This window comes from Protopterus annectens, chromosome 9.part0 (assembly GCF_019279795.1).
Source record: "Protopterus annectens isolate FY-2018-M chromosome 9.part0, PAN1.0, whole genome shotgun sequence".
Taxonomy (NCBI): domain Eukaryota; kingdom Metazoa; phylum Chordata; order Ceratodontiformes; family Protopteridae; genus Protopterus; species Protopterus annectens.
In genome coordinates, this window is record NC_056743.1 from 1,289,502,331 (window position 1) to 1,289,518,004 (window position 15,674).

General features: G+C 43.0%; 1 protein-coding gene across 1 annotated transcript in view; it reads left to right on the forward strand.

Moving 5' to 3' along the window:
• Nucleotides 1-749: 749 nt before the first annotated feature.
• The window catches only part of LOC122812015 (poly(ADP-ribose) glycohydrolase-like), a 539,748-nt gene continuing 524,823 nt past the window's right edge, over nucleotides 750-15,674 (forward strand). Inside the window, exon 1 of the mRNA XM_044084234.1 lies at nucleotides 750-839. The gene's annotated coding sequence lies outside the window, so the exon portion shown is untranslated. The remainder of the gene's footprint in view (nucleotides 840-15,674) is intronic.

Consider the following 15,674-nt stretch of genomic DNA (forward strand, 5'->3'; position numbering starts at 1 on the left):
TTTATCTCTGTTTCATCCTTCCTTATCTCATGTCATCATCCTCTCACTAACTGCTTCTCATTCATGCTACCTCCCTCTTCTCTTTGCACCTCTGATACTTTTCGCCTTTCTATTCTTCTTCCCTCTGCATGCCCCTTTCTCGGTTTCTCTTTCTTCTGTCCATGATATCTTTTCCTGCAACTGTTCTCATCTGCCTCTTCTAATATCTTTATACCTCTATATATGCAGCTAACACTGTAGCATAACCCTTCTCGCTCAGTATGGCTACATCTTAACCAAAAAGCTCTGCTAAGCGTAATTCCATTTTTCCATCCTTGTTTTGATTTTGTAGACTGCTTCTTCAACTAAATGTTGTAGCATATGTTTGCATCTGTAAATATGTATGTTTTTTTAGCATATCCATGTTTCTGTAAATGTTTTGTTCGTTTCTTATGTGATCCTGTTCATCCGGGCTGTGCCTGTAAATGGTCCATTGAAGTCAGTGCACTACTCTAGTAAAATATAAATAAATTAAACAAAGAAATAAAGAGACCAGTACACAAAGGAGAAACAAAGTGGTTATGTGAGGGTCTGCATGGTGGTGTGATATGTTTTGTGAGGGTTTGTTTATTAATGATATTATTGTGCACAGCTTTTTCTTTTGCAGAAGATTTCTGCTTATCAGAAGGCTTACTTTTTAATGAGGTTACCGGCAACAATGCTGAGTAAGAATGCCATGTACACTCTAGGTTTAAATAATTTTTATTTTTTCATTTTAGGGTCTCCAAACTGTGCCTCGGTGGGAAATTATTAAAAAAGCACTGACGAAAGGAAAGTTTAAAGACAGCTATGAAGTTGAAGTAAGATTTTTAATCTCATTTGTGTTTTTGTCTTGTTTGTGTGTTTTCTGTAACTGGAAACTCACCCACAACAGATGGAAGGAATGACATTCTTCATGGTTCACTGTTACAAACTGACCCTTCGGAAGCCTGATGGTTGGCCTAAATGCCAGGGCTCTTTTTCCTTCTCCTTCTTGGCTCAATAGACTCCCTCCTTCCCTTACCATTGTCAAAATGTTGATGGTATAAAAGGATATCACACAGCTCTACTTTCAGATGTTTCTTGCCACAATTTGATAAGCATCTCTAGTGCTCCAGTTGCATTGTCAGTCTGTCAGGTTGGCCTGACTCCAGAGTTTGCAGAATAGTACCACATTGCAGAATTTGTTTATGCTTGCCTGACTGGGTAATGTCACACTGTCGATGTCAAGGACCAAAATGAATAATTGTTATTAGGTGTAGGAAACAAATACCTCACACAGAATTCACCATCTTATGTCTTTTTTGTCTGAGCCCAGACAATGGAGTGCCTAGTTGTTCCTAGTTTGCTTTATCCAGAAGACCATCAAACTCTTGGAGTAATTCCTCCAAATTTCCTTTCCACAGAGAACTCACATCTTCTTTCATTCCACCAGGATATCTGCTAATTCATCCAACTGCCCTAGAAAGAAGAAACTTTGGGCAAAGCTCCCAGAGGAGAAGAGATTTCGGAAGGTGGAGAACACCAATTTAGAGTCTGATAGCCCACCCACCGTAGGCTCAAAGATACCAGTGTTAGTGAGGCATCTTTGCAGCCACCATATCTGTAACCTAATTCAGCCAAGATGTCTGGAGTGACCCCTCTAGTGGCCAGCATGCTTTCTGCTTGCAACATGTCCTCATGAGGATATTTCATTTGAAGATGACCTTCAAATGGAAGGCTGAGGAGGTCTGTCAGGTTCAGATCATATACAGGCATTTTCTGGGACTGCCAGAATCAAAGCATCTGGGCAGCCCTGCAGTATTCCCACTCTAGGGTGATATATTTTATAATGTATCATTGCAGCATGATTCAAGTTCCCCATCTCCCCATCTTCCAAGAAGGCAGACCACTTTTAACAGGGCCCATGACCCCCATAAACATCTATATAAAATCACAGTTGCTAAACCAGAAATGGGATCTATGGATTCCAGACAGGGATTTAATGTGACCGCAACCAGAAACTTTATTCCCAGTGACAGGGATAGCAGAATACTTGACTGCTTTGGTAAAAGGATATACACCTCAGCCACCCTGGCCATTAGGACCCTCAATTGCCAGTTTCACGTGTTAAAACTCCAGGATTCCAAATTGTTAATTAGAAATAATAAGAAAAGTATAAACAGTATAAAAATTTGGGAACAAATCTTTAATATTATTTTGGCTTAGCGGTTCCTATCCACTTTCCTTTAGGACATTCTGTATGTGTACTAACACATTCTTGGATTAGATAGAAAATGTAGAAATAATACAGATTAGTGGCTTGAGTTGGTTCATAATTGTCTATAGTAGATGCTTTTATGTTTACTTTTTTCATTGTCCTGTACTTGATTAATATGATATTTATTCTTAATGTATAATGTGGAAATTCAAAATGGAACTAAACATTGGAAGCAGTATTGTACATAATGTAAATAGTGTGTGAAATGTATAATGGTTTTGAAAAACAATAAAAATGATTATTGAAAAAAAAAACTCCAGGATTCCCTCTTTCACCAACTGAGATGGCAGACAATGCAGATAAAAATAAAAGGACATAGGAAAGGAGATTCTTGACTTATGCAATCTCCGTGCCCATATGCATCCTGCGTAGCAGCAGTAATGGCATCTGTAGTTAGGAGGCATGCTTGGCAGAGTACTGAGATCCTTCCAGATATGGGAAAGCACAGCTTGTGAATCCCCCTCTGGAAAAGAACATTCTCTTTGGAAGTCCTATAATGAAGATGTTCAAGAAGCTGGAGGCAAAAGGGGAACTATATAGTCTATCAAATACCTTTTACATTCCCTAGCATAAAGATATATTAGAATTTACGCCAGCAAAGGTTGGCCCTTCTAACTTAAATAAAAGAAGTTCAAAGCCTAAAAATGGAAGAAGGGTCACTTCAGAAAGAAATGGTAAGCGGTGACAATAAAGGAGTGTGCAGGGAGTCAAGTCCACAACAGCAAGATAAATGATTTGTAGAAATCCCACTCTCCCTACTTCCCTTTCTAAAAAGCACACCCCAAATCTCCCTCATCCCCACCTCCACCTCCATCCCTACCTAGTCTAGAATAGGAAGCAGGCTGGCCTTCTTTATGAAAAAAATGAGAAAGCATCATACAGAACAAGTGGGTGTAGTCCATTAAATCCGCTGCTGAGGCTGTACTGCCAAACAAGAAAAACAGCAAAAACAACGGCAGACAAACCACCTAGGCTAATTCTACAAACAGAATGTTTGTAGAAATGAAACCTGAAGCTGGGTAACGCTGTCCACAATGAATGGATCGAAGTTCCATTTAAAAATAGATTTTAATGTTTTCAGAATTAAATTGGATTACAGACTACTCTTCCAACAGAAACCAGGATTCCTAGGCATTCCTTTCATTCCAGAAGACCAGCAACTCCTAATGCCAATGCTTTTACGAAAAAAAAGCCTTATGAAAAGGAGCCATAGACAGGGTCCCAGAAAAACAAAAAAAAAAGGACTGGGTTCTACTCTCGGCTTCTTCTAGTCCCAAAAAAAAAAGAATCCTGGACCTCTCCAAACTGAACAAGTTCCTGTCAGTCCAGAAGTTCAAGATGTTATTACAGAGCCTGTTTCCCCCTGACCCTCCCACAAAATCCTGTGGTGACCCTAGACCTGTTTATTTGCATATCCTGTGATGTGAAGCAGGGGGTACTCATTACCAGTTCACTTCCTTGCATTTTGTCTTCTGTACTGCAAAGAATAAGTGTCTGGTGCCAGTATTTAAAACAAAGGCTTAAGGCATTCACATCTGTCTCTACCTGGATGACTGCCACATTTAGGTTTAATCCATGTAGGAAATCAGAAAAGCTCTGGAAGCTACAGTTCACTGCTTACAGTGACAGGGATTGACTTTAAATCTACAAAAGTCTTATTTGGACCCATCAAGACAAGTCACCTTTCCAGGAGCTCTGCTGGATTCCAGTAAGCAAAAAAAATTCACTCTTCACAGGCAGGAGCTTGTTTCTAACTCAGTACTTCAGAATGATTACCAATTTGAACCATATTAGTGCCAAGTAGTTCTTCATAGTTCTAGGGAACATGGCCGCTTGTTTATTTATGGTTCCCTTTTTAAGGCTGCACACAAGAAAGATGCAATGCTACCTCAGAAACAGGTGGTGTGAGCATTACAGTCTTTTCAGACCTCCCCATTCCACTGTTACTCTGCATCAAAAAAGAACAAAAGCAGTAAGAACATAGGAAGAATGTCACTGAACTTAGGAGTTTCCTTCAGGATGGAAGAATGTCACTGAACTTAGGAGTTTCCTTCAGGATGGAAGAATGTCACTGAACTTAGGAGTTTCCTTCAGGATGGAACAAGGGTCTCAGATTCTCACAGCAAACCTTTTTGTATACCATCTCGGCAGCCCTTGTAAGGGACCTGAAAGTACAGGGCATTCAGAAGTTTGCATTATCAACAAAAAAGAGATGGTGGCAGTAGTGCTGGCCATCTGTGCCTTCAAACCCATTTTTTAACAGGTAAGTCTGTAGATCCTGTGCAGACTAGCAATGTTGATAGGGGAACTGGACCGGATGAAATATCTAATCCTCAGCAACCAGTACATCCCTTCACAGAAAAATGTTTTGACAAACTGTCTGATCATAACATGAGCAGAACCTAGCAAAATGGATGTTAAACAAGGATGTATTCTTTGATATAGTGAACAAGTAGTGTGATTTCTTCTACAAGTGGGGTGTGCTAGAAACAGACTTTTTTGCTTCTCCCGAAAATAGACAGCTGAACAAATATTGCACAAGGATGCCCCTAGAGACATCTTAGTGACAGACTGTGCAGACCTATAGTTTTATGCTGTCATTTTTATATCCTTCATTGCCAGGGTACTACAAAAGATAAGAGAAGAGAGGCTGCAATGCTTCTGATAGCACTATTTTGGCCCAGGCATCGTTATTTTTCCATTCTGCTGAGCCTAGCAAGAGAAGAAGCAGATGTTCAGTAAACACACTGCCTTACTGGAGAATGGATAGAAATGACCTGCTTGGCCTGCTGCTCTAGCTCTTCAGTCCACCAAAGTGCATTACCCCTCCCCCCTTCCTGTCTATGGGTGTGATGGACCAATCACCTGGGATTATTCACCCCTCACCCACCAAGCGACCAAGCAGTTCACCCTGCTATTCAGGCCTGACCAAAGGGCAATTTGAGGTATACTGTCCAGTCCAGCTGGTGAACCTGGGTGTCCTGAGGCAATGTTACAACTGCCTCATGTACATAGACAACCCTCTCCTCCTACCACAAAACATTAACATATGCAAGAGATGCAATTATATAGCTAAATTGGAGGCTAAGCTCTATCCACCCAAGACTGGAACAGTCAGTCGTGAGGAGAAGGTTAACACTTGCACCACACCAGCACTGGCAAAAAATACACAAAATCATACTCGGAGGCTCTAAATAAAAACCTGCAAAAGCATCAGAGACCTCCAAAGCAGACACCCAAAAAACCTGCACCTCCCGTCACAAACCAGACAACACATAAAACACAAAATCAGTGTGCTGCATAATCACAGCCCTTAAGGCAAATAACTTACCTAACACACTAGTAATAGGTGACTCTATAGTCAGGCACACTGACATCCCACTCACTAGGCTGGACAAGAAGAATGTTACTGTTAGCTGCCTGTCGGGAGCCAGAATCCACCACATAACACAAGCACTCAGGTCACTCCAGGACAAGTACAAATATGAGTCTGTCATTGTTCATGTTGGTGTGAATGACCAGAGACATACCTCTCTGGACTACATGAAAAGAGACATGGAAGAGCTCTCTGATCATGTAGCCCAGGCGGGTATGACCCTGACCCTGAGTAGCATCCTGCCCTCACCAAGAATGATACCGCAGTATAAAGAAAAAAATGATCAATTTCAACAGTGGGTTAAGCTTCTGGTGTCATTCAAAGGGGATCCAGTGTCTGTCAGCCTGGGATGACATGCTCGACAAGCCTCATTGCTTCGCAAGAGACGGCTTGCACCTGTCACCCCTAGGTGTTCGAATACTGGCCAAGGCTCTTGCTGTACCCCACAGTGCCTTTTTGAGGCAAGGCTCAAAAGTCAAACCCACCTCCATAAACAGCACAAATAAAAAAATGAGGGTTGTGCTACTCAACGCCAGTAGTTTAAATCTCAGAATGCATGCGCTCGAAGTACTCCTTAGTATGGAGAACGTCAACATCTGTGCAGTAACTGAAACCTGGTTCAAGGCTCCACAGAGCACCCCAGTACTACCGGGCTACAACTCATACCACACATTTGGTCCACAGAACATAGACCGAAACATATTCATCAATGATACCTACACCTCCAGGTTAGTGGTGCAGCATGATACATCTGAGATCATCCATGTGCAACTAACATTGGGCAAATCTGCAATGCAAATTGTGGCCTGCTACAGTTCACCCTCCATGACCCAGGACCACCACTCTGCCTTTCTGGAGACACTGGTAAACGTGAAGGTCCTACCTAACACCCTGATATTGGGCAATTTCAATTACCCTACCATTAACTGGGAAAACTACTCAAACAAACTCCCAGGTCCAGCGCTTCCTGGACTTTATCAACTCAAATGCCCTGGATCAGCTGGTAAACACCCTTACCAGAGGTGAAAACATATTGGACCTGGTCATCACCAATGGGCGACAGGTGTTCCGCACCAGAGGTCAACCTGTCACTGGTTAGATCAGACCATAAACTAATCACTCAGGACGTCCACACCACACCACCACCCCCAACCAAGGAAACCACAGTGAAAAACTTTTCTATAGCAAACTTCACCTTACTTAAGACAGAGGTGGTAAGTTTCACAGCCCCCACGCTAATGGATAACAGTGTCCAAAATGCAGGAACCTTTACAAATGCACTCTATAAGCACTTACAAGGATGCATGGGTCATGCCATACCGAGCAAAACCAAGACGCACTCCCTTAAGAGAAGAAAACCAGTCTGGTGGACCACTGCCATAAACAGGCTATACAATAGAAGGAGGAAACTAGTTCAGAAAAAAAGCAAATTCCAAGAAGGAAAGACATCCCTGATCAGTATCAGTAAGAAACGAAGGTCCCTCATAAAATCATCCAAGGCTAACTTTGAAAGAAAAATAGCCAAGGATTTGAAAGATAACCACAAAGACTTCTTTAGCTATGTCAAGAATCTAAGTGGCAACTCGCATATATGCTCTGAGCTAGTGCAAAATAGCACAAAATATACTGAACCTACTGATATTGCCAACATCCTGGCAGATAGATTCAGTGCAAACTTCACCCCCCCCCTATCACCACCAAAAAGGCCCACAACAATACCGGAAAAGTGTAGTGTCCCCGGAAATCACAGATGCACAGGTGAAAACAGCCCTTTCAAAAGCCAAAAGCACAGTGCCAATGGGGCCAGATGGTGTCCCAGGGTGCGTCTTGCATGAACTTCAGAATGAACTAACAACCCACCTAAACACACTGTTCAACCTCAGCCTCTCCACAGGCTATGTGCCCATAGAATGGTGCACAGCAACGGTTATTCCACTCCACAAAGGAGGGGCCACAACTGACCCTGGTAACTATTGCCCCATAAGCCTGACTAGTCTGGTCTGCAAGGCTATGGAGCGCATCATCATGGAACTCATTAACAAAGACATTGGGAACCTCCAAACACTTGACCTGACCCAGTTTGGCTTTGTTAAGGGCAGATCATGCCTACTAAACCTGGTTGACTTCTTTGAGACAGTCACCAAGGCCATAGATGAGGGGAAGTTGGCTCACACAGCCTACCTTGACCTCGCCAAGGCTTTTGACACCATTCCCCACTCGGGAATTATAGAAAAACTCACCAGCCTGAACATAAACCCCTACGTCACGAGATGGGTTGCCAACTGGCTTACAGACAGAACTCACATGGTAAGAATAGCGGGCTCCAGGTCCGACTCTAAACCAGTCACAAGTAGTGTCCCACAAGACTTGGTCCTGGGACCCCTACTGTTTGGCATATACTTCTCAGAAGTACAGGCAAACACAGGAGGACTATGGCTAACCAAGTTCATTGATGACTGCAAACTGGGAGCCATAATTAACTCTCCGGCTGACACAGACATTCTCCAAAAGGGCCTTACTGAGATGGACACCTGGTGTCAAAGTCATGGTCTCAAGCTAAATGCCAAAGAATGCATAGTCATCCCATTTGGGAAAAACAAAACTCCCATGAATTACTACATAGGTGGCAGCCCCCTTAATACAGAAGTGGTAATAAGAGATCTGGGGACCCAGGTAGATAGTAATCTCTCCTTTGACAATCATATTGCTAAAGTAGTTAGGAAATCCTTCTATGTAACCCATCTAAATACTAAAGGGTTTGCATCTAGAAATAAAGAGGTTATAGTGCCCCTCTACTCATCACTCATCAGACCCATCATAGAGTACAGTGCCCCATTTGGGATGTACCTCACAAGACACTTCCAACAGCTGGAAAGACCACAAAAGTACCTCACCAAGAGGATTACTGGCCTCAAACATATGTCCTATGCAGCCTGACTGGAAAAACTCCGGCTGTACTCAGTGGCATATCGCTTACTCAGAGGTGATCTCTGCCTGACTTACAAAGCCATGTCCAACTCAGAACTGATGGACATGCTACACCTAAAGAAATCCAAGTCACTGCGAGCCAATCATTCTAGTGAGCTAAACCTCGCCACAACAGTAAATAGAACATGCTGGAGGGATAGCTTCCTGTCACAGAGACTCCCCATGCTTTGGAACAAAATTCCTAACCACATTAGGCAGAGCCCCTCACTAACACTCTTCAAGAGAAACCTTGACGAGTGGATGGGTAACAGAAAATACACCCCTGTGATCACTTCATTGGCTCTTCTTGACAGAGGCTCAGTTAATTAATCAATGGGGCGGCGAAAGTTGACACACTCTAGCTAGGCTTATAAATGCACTCGGGCAGATAGCCTAGTACCTACCTATGAACCTATGAATACAGGGAATGCCTTTCAGACACATAGGTAGGACCCTTTCAGATGTCCTTCGTGGTTCACTGTTGCAGTCATGACTGTAGGGTTTTTCCTGCCAGCAGCAGCCCTCGATCGGCCAGAATCCCAAAGTCTGGATTGGGCGTCAGCCAAGGTCACTTTTATCCTGATGTCAGTGCGCCAGGAAGTATAAAGGCCTCAGCCGACACCATTACCCCAGTCTTTCTTGCCGCACAGTGCCTTGAGCAGGATTATTCCTTTCCTCCTTATGAGGATTCTGATGCTGAAGATTCCTTTCCTTCAGCCTCTCCTCCTGAAGATTATTCTTTTGGTGAAACTTTGCATGATATGAGGGAGTATTTTCACTGGGAAGGGCAGGAATTCTTTGACACCAAGAAAAGGCTTAGAGATTTTCTTCTTCTCCCACAGCATAAGCCTCTTGCTATTCCCCCTGTATGGACATTGTAGATGATGTTTTTTCAGAAGCTTCCCTCTCTCCTGATTCTTTTCCCCCTGCTCCGGTCAAACCAGATCGGTATTATAGGGTTCCAGATTCTCACAAGTTTCTTTTTAAGAATCTTTCACCTGATCCGGAAACAATTTCTCAGGGCCCTAAGGGTGTTAAAGCGGCCTCTGCTAAACATCCTATTCCCTCTGACCAAGAGTCCAGGGCTTTGGAAAGATGGGGTAAAAAAGTTTATACTTCTGCTACATTGTCTATTAGAGCTTTGAACTGTCAATTTCATATGCTAAAGTATCAGCAGTACCTTTTGTCTGTATTTAAACAAAAGATGTCAGCTGTTTCTGTTGGTGCGGATGATAAGGAGTTACAGGATTTATTGCATGCTATTGAACAAGTGGGTAAACATACCCTGCATTGTGGTTTTGATTCTTTGGAAGCTTCTTGTAGGGCTGCAAATAACTGGCGCAGTTATTAGAAGACATGCTTGGTTAAAGGAACAAAGCTTGCCGGATCAGGTTAAAGCCAAACTTTTTGATGCCCCTTTGCATCACGATGTTCTGTTTGGGGTCAAAGCTGAAGAGGTATTAAAGAAAATGGAGGACAAAGCCAAATCTATGCAGACGTTTAAGGATTTTCTACAGGTGCAACCTCCTAGATTTAGCAGGCACTGGCCAGCTGATCCTTGGTCCTTTCCGAGCTCGGACAGGCCTCAGAGAGGCAGATTCAGGCATTCCAGAGGTAGGGGACAGGCACAAACCCATTTTAGGAATAGGCAGTGGACTGCACCCTCTCCCGAAGGAGGTGAAGATAAGTCTCAACCCTGCCGGAAACAGTCTTTATGGCTCTCCCTTTCTGGTTCCAGGGGCTCTTGTCCTGGAAGCACCTTTGGAAGGAAAGATTTCTCTTTTTTATCAAAATTGGAGCCGCATAACCCAGGACAAATGGGTTCTGGACATAGTCTCAAGAGGTTACAGATTTCATTTCCACACCTTGCCAAAACCGAACAGTTGGCCAGATCTGCTAAATCATCAATGGGCTGAGGCACAACTGCAGGTTCAGTCCCTCTTAGCTATGAGGGCCATAGAACTGGTACCAAATTTAGAAATAGGGCAAGGTTTTTATTCAAGACTTTTCCAGGTTCCCAGGAAGGAAAATTCGTGGAGACCAATCCTGGACCTTTCTGTACTAAACACCTTTCTAGATATACCAAAATTCAAGATGCTCACTCTGCAGTAGCTGCTGCCTATGTTGGGCAAGAACACTTGGATGGTGACTTTGGACTTAAAGGAAGCTTACCTGCATATTCCTAAAAGGCAAGAGTACAGAAGGTATCTGAGATTCAAAGCGGGCACGAAGCATTACCAGTTCTCTGTGCTACCCTTTGGCTTATCTACTGCGCCCAGGGTCTTTACAAAGTGCCTGGCACCAGTAATGGCATTTTGCAGACAGAATGGGATTCAAATATACCCTTATCTGGACGACTGTCTTATTCAAGCAGACGACAAAGACACCCTACTTCAGCATCTAGCTTTTGTGCAGCATCTTCTACAGTACCTCGGATTCACAGTGAATCTAAAAAAGTAAAATCTGGTGCCCACACAAAAAATTACTTTCCTGGGTGTTCTTCTGAGTACTACAACCCAGATGGCTTCCTTGACACCAGACAAAAAAGCGCAACTGGCTTCTTCTTTCCAACACCTCGCTTCAATGAAACAGCTGACTGCAAGAAAGGTTCTGCAGGCTTTAGGTTACATGGCTTCCTGCATTCTCCTAATACCATATGCAAGACTGCATATGAGGAAACTACAGTGGTACCTCAAGAGTGTATGGTCTCAGCATTACCACAGTTTGGAAACAGTGATCATGATTTTGCCTTGTCTACAGTAAGAGTTTCTTTGGTGGGCCGAAGCCTGTCTCCAGAACAAGGGGAGGCCATTTTGTCCTCCACCAACCAACCAAGTTCTGACAACAGATGCTTCAGATTATGCCTGGGGAGCCAACATGCATGGGAGATGTCTTCAGGGTGTTTGGACAAAGGAGCAAATACACCTGCACATAAATTTGAAGGAGATGCTCGCTGTACAGAATGCCCTGATAGCCTTCAGGGACATTCTTCTACCAGGGCAGTTGTTGATAAAGACAGACAACACTACAGTGATGTGGTACATAAACAAGCAGGGGGGCTCTCACTCTTACCCCCTGTGCAGGTTAGCCATGGCTCTGTGGTACACTGCACTGACCTGCAGAGTCCATTTACAGGCACAATTCCTGCCAGGAAAAGACAACACTCTGGCAGACACATTGAGCAGGACACTTTCGTATCCACACGAATGGATGTTGGATGTTCGGATATTCAGGATGATAGTACAGGCATGGGGATGCCTGGACATAGATCTTTTTGCATCCCCTCGGAATCATCAACTTCCAACATTCTGCACCAGGACCTACCACAAACTAGCATGGCAAGTGGATACCCTCTCATTCAGTTGGAAACACCTCTCAGTATATGCTTTTCCTCCTTTTCCTCTTCTACCTCGGGTACTTCTGAAGATAAAACAGGACAGACCACAAATGATTTTACTGGCTCCCAACTGGCCTTGGCAATTCTGGTATTCCACTCTGATGAACCTAGTTCAGGAGCCTCCCTGGATTCTGTCTCAAATCCCTCATCTACTGTCTCAACAGGATGGCTGGATCCTGCACAGTCATCTCAAAACTCTGAATCTAGCTGCCTGGTGGATCCAGGGTCTGTAAACACCTCTACTCTTTCCAGACAGGTAATGGATGTAATCCTTGAAGCTAGACGGCCCAGCACTAGGAAATCTTATGCAGGTAAATGGAAAAGATTTTGCCCCTGGAATCAAGTCCAAGGTGGTGATTCTGCTGTTCCGAACATTCCTCTGATTTTACAGTATCTGACAGAGTTGTTACATATGGGCCTATCTTTTTCATCTGTTAAGCTTCATGCTTCTGCTATTTCTGTACATTACAATACGGATCCTCCGATTTTTTCTCATCCATTACTTAAACAATTTCTTAGAGGGGCTAAGAATGTTTGGCCCCCTATAAGAGCACCTGTTCCCACTTGGGATCTTAACTATGTTATGGAAAAATTAACCTCGTCTCCTTTTGAACCTGCAGCTTCCACGGATTTAAAATTTTTGTCATGGAAAGCTGCTTTTCTTTTGGCTGTAACCTCTGCTAAAAGAATTTCGGAATTGCAAGCACTCATGGCCGTGGAACCCTTCATTATTTTTCATCAGGACAGGGTATCCCTAAGGACTAATCCCACGTTTATGCCTAAGGTGGTTTCGGCAGTGGCCTTGAATCAGACTATTCATTTGCCTACTTTTTATCCTAATCCTCAAAGTGAGGAAGAAAGTCTTTTGCACTCTTTGGACGTGCACAGGCAGCTTCGTTTTTACCTGGACAGGACCAAGATATTCAGGAAATCTGACCAATTGTGTGTCGCTTATGCTCCTACTGTTCTAGGGAAAGCAATCACTAAGCAAACTATTTCTAAGTGGATTGCCCACTGCATCAAGTTCTGTTACACTTTTCATGGCAATCCAGTTCCTGTTAATATTAGGACTCATTCTACCCGGGCTACTGCTACTTCAGCAGCCTTTCTTTGTGGGGTTCCTACCAAGGATATTTTAGAGGCTGCTACTTGGAGTTCTGTGCATACTTTTTCTAAACATTACAACCTCCCTCACTATTCTAAATCTAGGGCCGGTTTTGCTTCTGCAGTTTTGCAAGGTTTTGTGGCCGCTCCTTCTGTTTCTCCTCCAGCCACCCTTTCTTAGCTTTGGGACTCAACCCTACAGTCATGACTGCAACAGTGAACCACGAAGGACATAGTACAATTGTGTACTCTTACCATAAATGTAGATGTTCGAGTGTGTTCACTGTTGCAGTCTGAGTTACCCTCCCTCCTACCCCCTCTTTTGTTTTTTCTTTGAGTATTGTCTATTATGAGGTATTTTGGCTGCTGAGGTTTTGGGCACCTGACATCTGGGGCAAGAAAAACTGGGGTAATGGCGTCGGCTGAGGTCTTTATACTACCTGGCTCATTGATTTAGGATAAAAGCGACCTCAGCTGACACCCAATCCAGACTTTGGGATTCTGGCCGATCGAGGGCTGCTGCTAGCAGGAAGAACCCTACAGTCATGACTGCAACAGTGAACACACTCGAACATCTACATTTGTGGTAAGAGTACACAACTGTACTTTTTCTAGTGCCTACAATAAGGACCTTTGAGAATAATTCTTTTTACTCCAGATTTTTCAGCTGCTGAGCTCAGATAAGAAACCCTTTTGAGTTTTATTTCCTCCGTCTGCTTTTTCTATCTGTGCTTGAGTAATGTATTCTGCTGCTTTGACTGTTTTTTTTTCTGATTAGACATTTTGTATATGCTTCTGTTTTTACTTTGACTGGCACAGTAAGGTCTGTGCTGTTGATTAAGAACTTCATTTGGAAGTTTTGACAGGAAAACTTACTGACACTGCATTTTTTTCTTTGGGGTTATGATTATTTGAAATATCTGAGTAGGATTATAGCATTTTAAACCATTTTTTCATTTAAGATGAGATTTTGGTGCCATTTTGTATGATAAGCATTTCTGACGGGACTTTTTCATCATTTATATTTTTTGTCTAATATGGTTTTAGGGTATATCCATTCATTCCAACTAAAAATAGGCTTTTTTAACAAAATCAGGGGACTTTTGTGCATGTATTTTGTGTTTGGAACTGTGTTACTGAAACTACTGTCATTTTATTCAGAGCAGTGTTCAGAATAATATCTCAACAGAAATAGAGGGAGAATACTTGGAATTGGTATTTAGCTGGCTAGTTTTTTTGTCCCCTGATTAGAAGGACTCTGATAGAGTGCCGCCCCACCACCACCACCTACCCCTTGTGCACCTAAAAACATAGAAATAATTCAAAAAGTATGCATCAGCTTATGGTTGTGACTCTGCAGTAGCCTTTGGCAAGCTATCAAACCACTCATCTTCTTTTACCCTCCAGGTCCCCTAGTGTGATGTTAATACTACAACCATGCATGACATGAAGGGTCAGAAACATCCCCTGGACCTGTGCTATTGCTAGGTTCAGGCATGGGAGAAACAAACTCTTTAGGTGCAGAGAAAGTCAGGGGTGCAGAATCTGTTGCCAATGTTGATATGTCTTGCCCCAGGGATTCTCCCACTAATTCAGTGCATGCAAAAAAGAGACAGAAGACCCACTATGTTACAGTGCAGCTGTCTTTGACTGTGTTTCTAGCTGAAATGGTGGCTATGGCTAGATCCATTGCTCAGCCAGTTGATTACAGGGTACAGACCTGGGTTATGAGTAACACTGGTACTCCTTCCCTATTCAACCTACCAAGGATCCAGATTTTTGAAGGGGATCTGGAATCTGAGGTTTTGGAAGGGTCAGAGTCCGATTAGTCAGTTTCTTCTGGGGATGAACAGCTTCAGAAACCCAAACAGATCTATTTCTTTTTCCTAAATGCTTGCTATATTTAGGGATATATTCATGTGGGAGCAATCTTCTGCTCCCCTCAAGATCAGCAGGGTATATGATCTTTTCGGGGATGAGGCCCCAGACGTGTTGACCTTCCCTCTATTGATCCCGGCATTGGAGGACATTTTAAGAAAACTTGCAATTCTCCTCTGCTGAATGAGTCTGTGTCTAAAAAAGTGTTTAAAATTTGAGGTGTGCTCGACCATGACTGGTCTCCAAGCCCCCTTGTCTGCAGACCATGCTTCTGTGTCCCCACAACCTCTTCCAATAAAAATACTTTGTCTTTATCAAACTTCAGATAAACTAGGCAAGTGGCTAGAACCTCAGGGAGGAGCTGGTGCAGTCCAGCTTGACATATTTTAAGGTGTTTAAGTGCCAGCATTTTATCTGGAAGTTTGTGTTGAGGTGTATGTACAGTTTAGATACATTCATTGCATCTTTACTTGCTGAGCAAAAAGTGTATGTCAAAGATATTGTTTCCAATGCTTCTCAAGTGTCTAAACATGCTTTAAAGAGTGCCCTGGAGGGAGCCAATACTGTTTCCAGAAATGCAATGACATTGGTGGTGATAAGGAGGTATGCTTGGTTGCACAAGTAACAATTTTCCAAGTTAAAAAATACATTTATGAATGCTTCACTTGATTCAG